The sequence below is a fragment of the Pan troglodytes genome, chromosome 2, assembly GCF_028858775.2.
Source record: "Pan troglodytes isolate AG18354 chromosome 2, NHGRI_mPanTro3-v2.0_pri, whole genome shotgun sequence".
Classification (NCBI taxonomy): Eukaryota; Metazoa; Chordata; class Mammalia; order Primates; family Hominidae; genus Pan; species Pan troglodytes.
In genome coordinates, this window is record NC_086015.1 from 76083660 (window position 1) to 76094158 (window position 10499).

A 10499-nucleotide genomic window follows, 5' to 3' on the forward strand; every position below is an offset into this window, starting at 1 on the left:
GCTGCAGATGTGAGCCTTTACCTGCAGCAATGCAGGCAGTGGCTTGGAAATGGGGGTAGAAAAAAGACCCTGTGGGATCTGGGTGGGGCACGCCAGCCTCAGCTACACTAGGGAAAATCCAGGTGCCTAGGTCTTGGAGCAGGTGGAATGAAGGACATGGAGATTTGGAGCCAGGTCTGGGCTGAAGTTGTGTGTCAGGGATTCATCCCAATACAGAAGATGTTAACAGCTGGTAGTGGAGGAGATCACTGAGACAAAGCATGAGGAGTTCAAAGACAAGGGCAGAATGAAGATGGGGGTTGGAAGAAACTGAATTAAGGAGATCAGTGTGCCTGAACTCGTTTAATGAGGCATCTGCAGTCACTAGAAAATTACCACCAAGGGTGAAAGCTAGTGCCTTGGGGAGTTTCAATAAAACTTGTCCCCAAATCTTCAACATGCTTTAGGGGCAGGAAAAAAAAATCACACTGCTCCCACATGGCTGAGGTTCATTTTAATAGGGGGCATTTGAGAGATACAAAGTCCTTACTCAAAAAAGTGACCAGGGTTAGTTGAGAGCTTGGGCTCTGGGGTTGGATGCTTAGATTTGGATTTCAACTTTACCAATTTTTTAAGTGGGAGACTCTCACCCAGTTACTTATTGATTTGAGCCTCAATTTCTTCCTCTGTAAAAGATGAAGAATAACAGTACCTATCTAAAAGAGTTGATAAGGAGATGCACTGGGATACTACATGTAAAGTGCTTAGGACAATACTGTGCTTTTAATAAATGCTGAATAAGTAATTGTCACATTTAGTCATGTACTATGGCCAATGGGGGTGGTATCTGTGGTTGGGCTGGAACTTAGGGCATCTCTCAAGTCACCTCCACAGTGCTAAAGGGCAGGAGTTCTGGAACCAAACTGTCTGATTTCCAATCTCGGCAATGCCACCTGCTAACTCTGAGACCCTGTGCCCTGGTTTTCTTATCTGTAAAATGGGGATGTAAATGGCACCTACTAATCCTTTGGGGTTGTTATGCACATTAAAAGAACCCGTGCATGCAATATGCTCAGAACAGTGCCTGACATGTAGTGAGTGCTCAAGAAGTGCTTATCATAATGATTATTACCCCTGCTATTCCTTCTTCTAAGCTCAGGCACAACAAGGGCCAACCTCACAATGCACACAGCTCCATCCAGTAAGCTAGGATTCCCAAATGGAATGGTCACCAAAGATGTTACACCAGACAATTTGGACCTTAAGCGGAGAAGAAAATAATATATATTATTTGCTGCACAGCTCTAGCTCACATCTCTGTGTGTGGGAGCCCGCATTTATCAGATGGTCTCTAGAGAAACTCTTCACTCTGCAAGGCTCTCAGTTGGGAGTGAAGCCCTGATTTTACCATATTTTAGAGTAACTCACATAAACTCTGGGGTCCATGTCATTCAGTCTTTAAGCAATAGCCTGTCAGAAGAAGCACAGAGACAAAGCCTTAAGTTATCTCTGAAGGAGATTGAAGAGGCTCCCGTCCACCCGACCGGCCTTCTTTCTGTGGCTGGCAGCGGCCCTGGAAACTCTGACCCCTTGCTCTTTTTCAGTTCTTCATTTTCAACTTTCTACTCCAGCTTTTGCAGACATTCAGGCTTCAGCGTCCCTGTCTTTGAAACCTATTTGTCTTCCTTCCCCCTTCCCAGACCTGTCTCTCTTCTTCATCCCCCTTCCCAGACCTCCTGATGCCACAGCACGAAGTCTTGGAATGGGCTGGCTGAACTGACCCTCACTAGAGGGCCACGAGGAGGAGGAACTGAAAGGTGAAGACAAAATTCCCCTTGGACATAGGGATACATTGGGGGCGAGGGAGGTGGGAGGCCCTTACGTGCTCTTATCTCAAACCATGCTCTCTGCCTCTCATGGGCACCAGCTACACCCGTCTCCTTGCGTGGCCCACGTAGGCTGTGTGTTCTTCCAATCATCTGCCTTTACTTATACAGCTCCCTCTGCCGGAAATGTTCTCCCGCTCTTGTTACATCTCATTCTTCAAGTTTCAGCATAAACATGTCCTTTTCAGAGAAGCCTTTGCAAATCAACTTCTCCAAGTTGCCCCATCCCTCTCCCTGTTTTTCTCTCAGCATTCTCTTAGTTTGTCTTCCCTTTGTAGCATTTACTGTAATTGGTGGTTCTTTCATTTGTTTACTTTTTTTTTCTATCAGCCTCTTTAGAATCCAAGCTCCAAGTTCCATGAAAACAGAGACATTACAGAAGCATCCCCAGGGCTGGGCACTTAGTAGGGCTCTCAGTAAATAGTTATGAATGAACAAATAACAGAATGATTGTTTTACATCTTCAACTCATGATCAGTGTGACTCTGGAAAACTCACTTAACCATTCTGGGCTTTATTCACGTCTAAAGGGATGGCAAAATTTGCTCTGACTTCCTCCAGAAGCGGTCATGACGACCAGCCCCATAAGGCAACCACAAAACACCTCAAAATGCAAAAAGCTTTACTATGTAGAAGTATTAGTGAGCCTTAAAAGCTGAAAGTTTGAAAAGATGTAAACAGCACTGAATGGTGCATGTTGCTGTGTAGTAGGGTACATTTTGTTGGTGCATTCTCTTGTTTTGAGTTTTCACCCTTTTCACCCTGCCCTGACCCACAGTATTTCGGAAGGAGCACACCCAAGGGGTAGCGTGCAAGTAGGCAAATGATCTGCCACTAACTGCTGCCCCTCACCTACTGTCAGCTGCTGTCTACATGGAGAGCAGCTTTCCAAGAAAAATATACATCACTCTCTACTGCTGGTCTGGCTTGTCATTATCATATTGTTCAGCTCTAGCCCCATTATACATCCATCTGACTGCAACTAAACGGTCTACAAGGCGGAAACCTCGCCTGGCCTTCCCAGAAAACAGGCAAGGTTTTGCAGAAGGGTGGAACTCTCTGCCGCCATCTCCACCCTAAAGCAGAAGAAAAACAACCGAAGCCCCCAGCCTCGTCACACTATAGCTTGGCTATTATTTAGCTGACTAAATGCCCCCTTTTCATATTTGCACCTGAAGTAACAAATCAATCTCATCTTCTTGCCAAGCGCTCCCCTGCCTTGTGATTAGCAGGCAGTGCTGAGACTGACAGACAGGTGTGGGGGCCTGGGCTAACCCTCTTGCATCCTGTTCTAGCACCTGAAATTGATCTTGCTTCTTGCATTTCTCCTCTCCTTTCTTCCCCACTCATCTGTTTCCCACCCCACAAACTGCACTTATTTAGGGCTTGGGAAGACATGGCCATGTCCTTGATTTATTTCAAATGAGCGGAAAATCAATAATCTAGATACATCCCCTGTGTGCCTGCTTGAATGTATCTTAATTTTGTCCCATCCAGGGAGAGTAGCACTGTCTGTCTGTATGCCTGCAGCATCCACAGGAAAAAAGACTGGTGGATTACCACCACTCCAGAATGTTCTGGAGCAGTACTGTCCAATAAACTTTCAGCAGTGATCAGGCTATTCTCTATCTGTACTGTCCAATATGGTAGCCACCAGCCAGTGACACGTGGCAATTGAGCAGTTGAAATGTATGTCGCTAGTGCAACTGAGGAGCTGAATTTTTAATTTAATTTAAATCTAAATAACCTCCTATGGTTAGTGGCTATGGTATTGAACTATGCAGTTCTGGAGCAGGGCTTTTCAAACCTGTGTGAATAGGAATCTTGGTGTTAAAATGCAGATTCTTCTTTTTTTTTCTTTTTTTGAGACAGAGTTTCATCCTTGTTGCCCAGGCTGGAGTGCAATGGCACAATCTCGGCTCACTGCAACCTCTGCCTCCCGGGTTCAAGCGATTCTCCTGCCTCAGCCTCCTGAGGAGCTGGGATTACAGGCATGCACCACCATGCCCGATTTATTTTCTGTTTTTAGTAGAGACGGAGTTTCTCCATGTTGGTCAGGCTGGTCTTGAGCTCCCAACCTCAGGTGATCCGTCCACCTCGGAATCCACACAAGTTTGAAAAGCCCTTCTCCAGAACTTCACAGTCGAATACCATAGCCACTAACCACATGAGGTTATATAAAAAGGAATGAGATCATGTCCTTTGCAGGGACATGGATGAAGCTAGAAGCCATCATCCTCAGCAGACTAACACAGGAAGAGAAAACCAAACACTGCATATTCTCACTCATAAGTGGGAGTTGAACATTGAGAACACATGGACACAGAGAGGGAAATAGCACACACTAGGGCCTGTTGAGGGGTGGAGGGTGAGGGGAGGGAACTTAGAGGACAGGTCAACAGGTGCAGCAAACCACCATGGCACACATATACCTGTGAAACAACCTGCATGTTCTGCACATGTATCCCCCCGCCTTTTTTTTAGAAGAAATAAAATGAAAAACAAAACAAACAAAAAAAATAAAATGCAGATTCTGAAACAGGAGATCTGGGAAAGGGCCTGAGATTCTGCATTTTTAACAAGCTTCTCAAGGATGTTGATGCTACCAATCCCTGCTCCAGCCTTTGAGTAGCTGGGGACTGGACTGTTGGTTCTCAAACTTGATTGCACACTGGGCTTCCCTGGGGAGCTTTAAAAAATACTGATGCTTGGGTCCCGCCCGAGTGACTCTGATGTAATTGGTGAGGGTGCAGCCTGGGCATCTGGATTTTTTTTAAAGTCCCAAGAGGATTCTAGTCAGCAGCCTTGGCCACTCACACTGCATTGCAAATGACCTAGTTAATGCTTTTTAAAATAACCCGTCATTGCAGAGAACAGAGCACTAGCTTTATACTAATCTCTGAAGGGATCTTATTGGTTCATGGCCAAATCTTCAGGGAGTTTAGACTGATTTTGCCCATCCTGACTAGAATGGAAGCAAGCTTTTTAAGGTCGATCCAATCAGAGCATGTGCAGCTCTGGAGATGGGGTGGGGTGGGGAGTTGGGAGTTGGGAGGTCTGTAAGAATCATCCCAGGAGATATCCAGCCTATATCTGCCAGCTCTATCCTATCCCCAACCTGGGATTCTATGTCACTACAAAGCCATACCTGTGCCAACCCCTCCTAGTCCTTCTACCAGAGACTAAAAGCCACACGGATTTCAGACCTTAGGCTTCTGGATCAAAGTTCCTGCATTTGAACTATAATTCTGCTGCTCATTAGGTTTGTAACTTGTACAAGTTATCTATACTATCTGGGCCTTGATTCTCTCATCTGTAAAATGGGAATACGTATAGTACCTTTCTCCCAGACTTGTGTGAAGGTTGGCCTAGTTCCCAGCACTGTGTGACAGTTCTAAGTGTCATCTTTGTCATTAATCCTTCCCCACATATCTTTTCCATCCTCTGTGCTCGAATCCCACTAAACTTCTAGTTGTTTTTTTTTTTTTCTTTTTTTTTGAGATGGAGTCTCGCTCTGTTGCCCAGGCTGGAGTGCAGTGGCGTGATCTCTGCTCACTGCAAGCTCCACCTCCTGGGTTCAGGCTATTCTCCTGCCTCAGCCTCCCAAGTAGCTGGAACTATAGGTGCCTGCCATCACTCCTAGCTAATTTTTTTTGTATTTTTAGTAGAGACAGGGTTTCACTCTATTAGCCAGGATGGTCTTGATCTCTTGACCTCGTGATCTGCCTGCCTCAGCCTCCCAAAGTGCTGGGATTACAGGTGTGAGCCACCACACCCGGCCTCCTTTTAGTTTCTTAATTAAGCCCACCATGCTCCTGTTCACCCAGCACCCTGGCATATGCTGGTGTTTCCTGCACGGATTTATTTCCCTCTCCTTTAGGCTTACTTGATGCCTCCCAACTTTCCTTAGATCAGCCCAACTATCACTTCCCTTGGAAACTCTCTTTTCTCTAATCCTTCTCAGCCCACGCTTATTACCACTTAGTGTGGTCAATGTTTAATCATTCAATACACATTGTTTGAGCACCTACTATATCCCATGCATTGTTTTCTACTCTGGGAATTTTGTTCTCTGCAGAGAACAATAAAAGATTTTATGAAAAGAAAAATCTGTATTCTTATGAAGCTTACATTCTGGGAGGGATGGTCCATAAACAGAGAAGTATGCTAGACAGAAAAAAAGGGCAGGAATGTTGACAGAGTGAGTGGCCAAGAAGGCCACAAGAGGGATGATTGTGAAAAGGCCTAGAGGAAGTATGGAGGAAGCCAGGCAGACACCTTGCAGGGACAAGCATTCCAGGCAGAGGGAACAGCAAGTGCAAAGGCAAAATTGCAACATCACATTTTGTGTAATCATTGGATTAATCTTTAATGCATCAACACAGATCACAAACTCTATGGCAGAGGGCAAGAATCATACTTTTTTGTTCTTAGCACCCAGCTCCTTGGCATGTAGTTAGGCACTAAATATATGTGGAATGAATCCACTCACTGGGCATTCTGGAATTTCTAGAGAATGTATGTTGGGGATGGGGGTGGGGAGTGGTTTGTATTCACTCAAGAATCTTTCATCAGTATCAATACCTGTCACCTGTTGAAAATAACTGTGTCAGGAGAAAAATCTCTTGAAATGGAATACTATTCTTTTCTTTTTCACATTTCCTTTAAATGATCTCCCTTCTACCCAGCCAGAGGGATCCATCACACTGGAGAGGATTAGGACTGTGTGGCAGGAATGCAGAGAGGAAGAAAGAGCTGATGTTCAGATTTCAACTCCTGAAATAGGCACTCGAAGCCCATTTCCGAGAATTCAATAGGCATGAAAGGCAGTGCTTCTGATGTACAAAACTGGTGTTTGTGAAAGGAAAACATTTAATAGCTTTATAGAAATGGGTTTTTTCTTCCTCCATATGAAAAGGTAAGGCTGTGAAAGAGGAGGACACACATGTATCTATAAGAAATAGATTCAAAAGCAAGTAGATGCCGTGGGGAACCCAGGCCAGCTGGGAGGGAGAAGGGTTGGAGGGGTTGGAGGGGTTGGAGAAGGGGGAGCTGCAGGGCCCTGCAAGGTCTCTCTGAAGCAAGGCTTTAAGCAGTGAGCAGTGGCCTAGACCACTTTGTCAGTCAGCATCCCCACCAACTGCTCAACCAAAGAGACTTCAGTGGGGGGAACTATTGACAAAGGTGTGGGCAGGGGAAAGGAACCAGCAAGGGAGGTTGAGGCACTCAGACACCAGCAACCATGGGAAGCCCTTATGTTCCTCAGCCTGAAGGGAAAAGGGGAGCAGGGCCATGACTCTGATCCCAGGAAGAGCTGGCAGCACTACTGCCTGAGCCATGGTGCTGAGGCAGGGAGGGAATGGGAAAGGATTAACCCCACCTACCTCTTCTCCTACCCTCAGAACTCCCGAGGGCTCCTCCCCAAGACCAAGGCACCTAATGTATGGCACGTCCTTTGGGATGCCCCACACCATGCCCCCTGGGTCTGCTTCTCATAAAGCTCAGACTCTCGCAACAGCATGCCACCTCAAGTGCACCCACTTTCTGCTCAGGATCATCCTTGAAGACAGGGAGCCCTCTCAGCCAGTGCATATGTGAAGCCCAGAAATGCAGGGCAGTGAAAGCCCTCACAGGCAGCTCCGGTTCTGTGGGGCCTGGGAGCTGATGGACAGATACTGCCCAGTGAATGGCTCCAGGCATCTTGTACCCATCTCAGAGGTCCTAGCAGAATTTTTGTCTCAGACAACATACCCTTAAATTGACTCTCCCTGCTTTCCTGTCCTCTTTCCCTGCTCCCTCGCTCCGAGTCCTGAGACCAGCTCTGCCACAGGTTGGGTTCTCTGCAAGAAGACTCTGAGATGGAATATGGGGTGCAAGGTGTTTATCAGGGAATCAATGACTGTGAAAGGAATGGGGAGGAAGTAGATTTGGGCAGAGGGAGAAGCTGAGATGTGATGCAGGGATGCAGGATCAGCCAAGCCTTGGGCAGCCCATCAGGTTGCTGGGAGCATGTCCTGAGTCTCCCATGGGATGAATGGCCAGGCTTCTGTGCCCCCATGCAGATGAGGATGTGGGCAGCCTAGGAGGGCGTGTTCCATGCTGTCTCTGTAGTTGAGGCAAATCCTGAAGGAGCCAACAGGGGGGCAATCAGTCCCTCCTGGAAGGGGGGCCTGCATGGGGAGCTCCACATTCACCATAAGCTCCCCAAGAAACAGGCTGCCCTCACATCCTTATCTGGGGCTCTGCTTTTGGGAGAGCCCAGATAAAGACACTGGGTGAGGTACTGCCGGGGTCAGAGTCCCAGGGCACAGAGAGGATAGAGAAGGGCAGAGAACAGATTTGGGGGTTGAGGGCAGCACATCCATTCAACAAGCACAGCTGACATCCAGTGCTGGAGGCCCAGAGGTGCCCAGTGTGTGCAAGACTGCCCTCCTGCCTCCTCACTGAGTGGACACCCTCCCCCTCTTCCAGCACTCAGAGGACCCCGCCCAGGAAAGCCTTCCTGCTTTTACTAGGGAGGAACAGAAACTGCTTGATCTCCCTGACAAGTGCCACCTGAGCTAGAGGGGAGTAAAATCTACCCTCATTTGGGAACCGTCTCATTTACATCTTTTACAACGTTAAACAGAAGAAAGCAGCACTTAGCAGGTGCCCACCCTGATATCCAGCACCACCCTTTGCATTTGCTATGATTACCTCCTTTAACACAGGTGGAAAATGTGACTCAGAGAGGTTAAGTAACTTACCCAAAGTCACACAGCCAAAACCCAACAGAGCCAGGATTTAGAGACATTCTGATTGACTTCATATTCCATGTAGATGGCACTATGAGGCACTGTCTCAGAAAGTTTTCTGCACACGTATTCCCCCATCCTACTCCCCAAGGCAGAGCAGAAGGCTGGGCTCTGGGTTTTTCTGGCTTGGGATGCCTTAATCAGACCTCCAGCCCAAGCCAGTTTTCAGCGGCTTCTCCCGCGTTCCCAGCCTGTCTTCAATCACGCCGCAGCAGCCCCTACCTTGTTCATCACCGGCTTTCCTTCTCGTGCCTCCTCTAATTTTGCTCCATATCCTTTATGATGAACCATTGCATGGAGGGTGATTTACAGACTCCACTCTCATCTGCCTAGGGTTTAAAAAAAAAAAATAGAAGAATTAAATTGGATCAAGCGCTCCAAGAACCTGTCTCTGACTTCAGCCTCTCTCGTTTACCCAGTGATGCATCACGCTGTGTTCTAATGGCTTCCTAATGGGCAACTTAATCTGTCATTAAACCCACTCACCAAGCGCCTCTTGCCAGACTCCTCGGCCATTGGTCTGCTTGCTGAGCCACGGCGTCTGTGGGCTGGCCCCGTCCTCAGATTGGCAGGGGTTCTAAAAGGAAGCGTATCCTTTCGTCTGGGGTCCCAGGCTCAAATGCCGACGGGGCCAGAGAGGTAAGAAAGGTGAGCAGGGCTGGGGGCTGGGACTCTGCGGCCGTCTAACGGGCAGCCCCTGCTCGGCCTCCCTCATCGCTGACTTATGGGGATCTGGCGATCTGGGCCCAGAACTTCCCATTTCTTGACACAAGTCGGAGATGTAGAAGTGTATGTATAATCTTCCCCTTTTAAAAATGTCAGCATCTATTTAAAAACATATTTTTTAAACACTGGGCAGGCCAAATAAAACATGGCAGCCGGCAGCTTTGGTCCCCACTGTCAACTCCTTCTCAGAGAGACCCCGAGATACCCCCCTGTGCTGCTCCCAGTCCCGGAGATTTCCTACAGCTCTGCTCAGCACGGGTAAGAGAATAATAAATCGGTCACTTCACTATCCAATTAGCAGCTGTTGCTCCCCGCTGGAGGAAGAAAACAAACAGGAAGACCCTGCCCTGTTTTGTTTAGGATCAAACTCGCCTCTGTACCACCTACCGGAGGGACTCTGGGGTTTGAGTTCTGGGGACAAGCGCGTGCCCCTGCCTCCGAATGAGCTCCTTTTACGTGTGAGTCCTCGGCACCAAACCACAGCCACCACAAGCCGCGGATGCTTCCCCAGCGGGCCCCGGGAAGGGAAACTCCGGGCAGGGGCAAAGCTGAGTTTTGCAACCAGTGAGCGGGAGCCCGGGGGGCGTGGCCAGGCTGAGGGGATGCGTTGTCCTGGTAACCCGTAACTTCCAGAACCATCCATCCTTTGGGGACTTCCTCTGTGGGGCTGAAGGGCTTTCTTTCAGTCTCTCCTCAAGCCCTGTCAACATCACAGCAACATATTCCCTTAAATTCCTGAAAAGGTGCCACACTTGAGAGGCAGTGTAGAGTGTGAACCCTGGAGCCAGACCACACAGGATTAGGTGAAAGGCACTTAGCTTCCGCGGGAGCTGGAGCAAGACATTTAACCCCTCCAGCCTCAGTTTTCTTATCTGTCAAGTGGAGATCGTAGTTGTGCTGACCCTGAAGGTGAAGATTAAATCAGTTAACATACGTAGCACATCCCCTGTAGTTCCTAGGGCAGGGTAAGTGCTATGTAAGTGTCAGGAATGGTAATAATAATTTGGGGGAGCATCCGCTGTCCTCTTAGCTCTGAGAGATAGAGGCTCATCAATCTATGGGATCTCACATTAAGACATAGTTGAGCTGTCTCTGGGATGCCAAACTCCTAGAG

The 10499-nt window shown here is 47.9% G+C and overlaps 1 long non-coding RNA gene across 1 annotated transcript; it reads right to left on the minus strand.

Moving 5' to 3' along the window:
- Positions 1-6208: 6208 nt before the first annotated feature.
- Positions 6209-9970, minus strand: LOC104005618 (uncharacterized). The gene is made up of 4 exons (XR_010155278.1): positions 9773-9970; positions 9146-9236; positions 8882-8988; positions 6209-7988 (listed from the first exon to the last, which is right to left on the minus strand). It is a non-coding gene; the product is annotated as an uncharacterized LOC104005618 (long non-coding RNA).
- Positions 9971-10499: the final 529 nt, after the last annotated feature.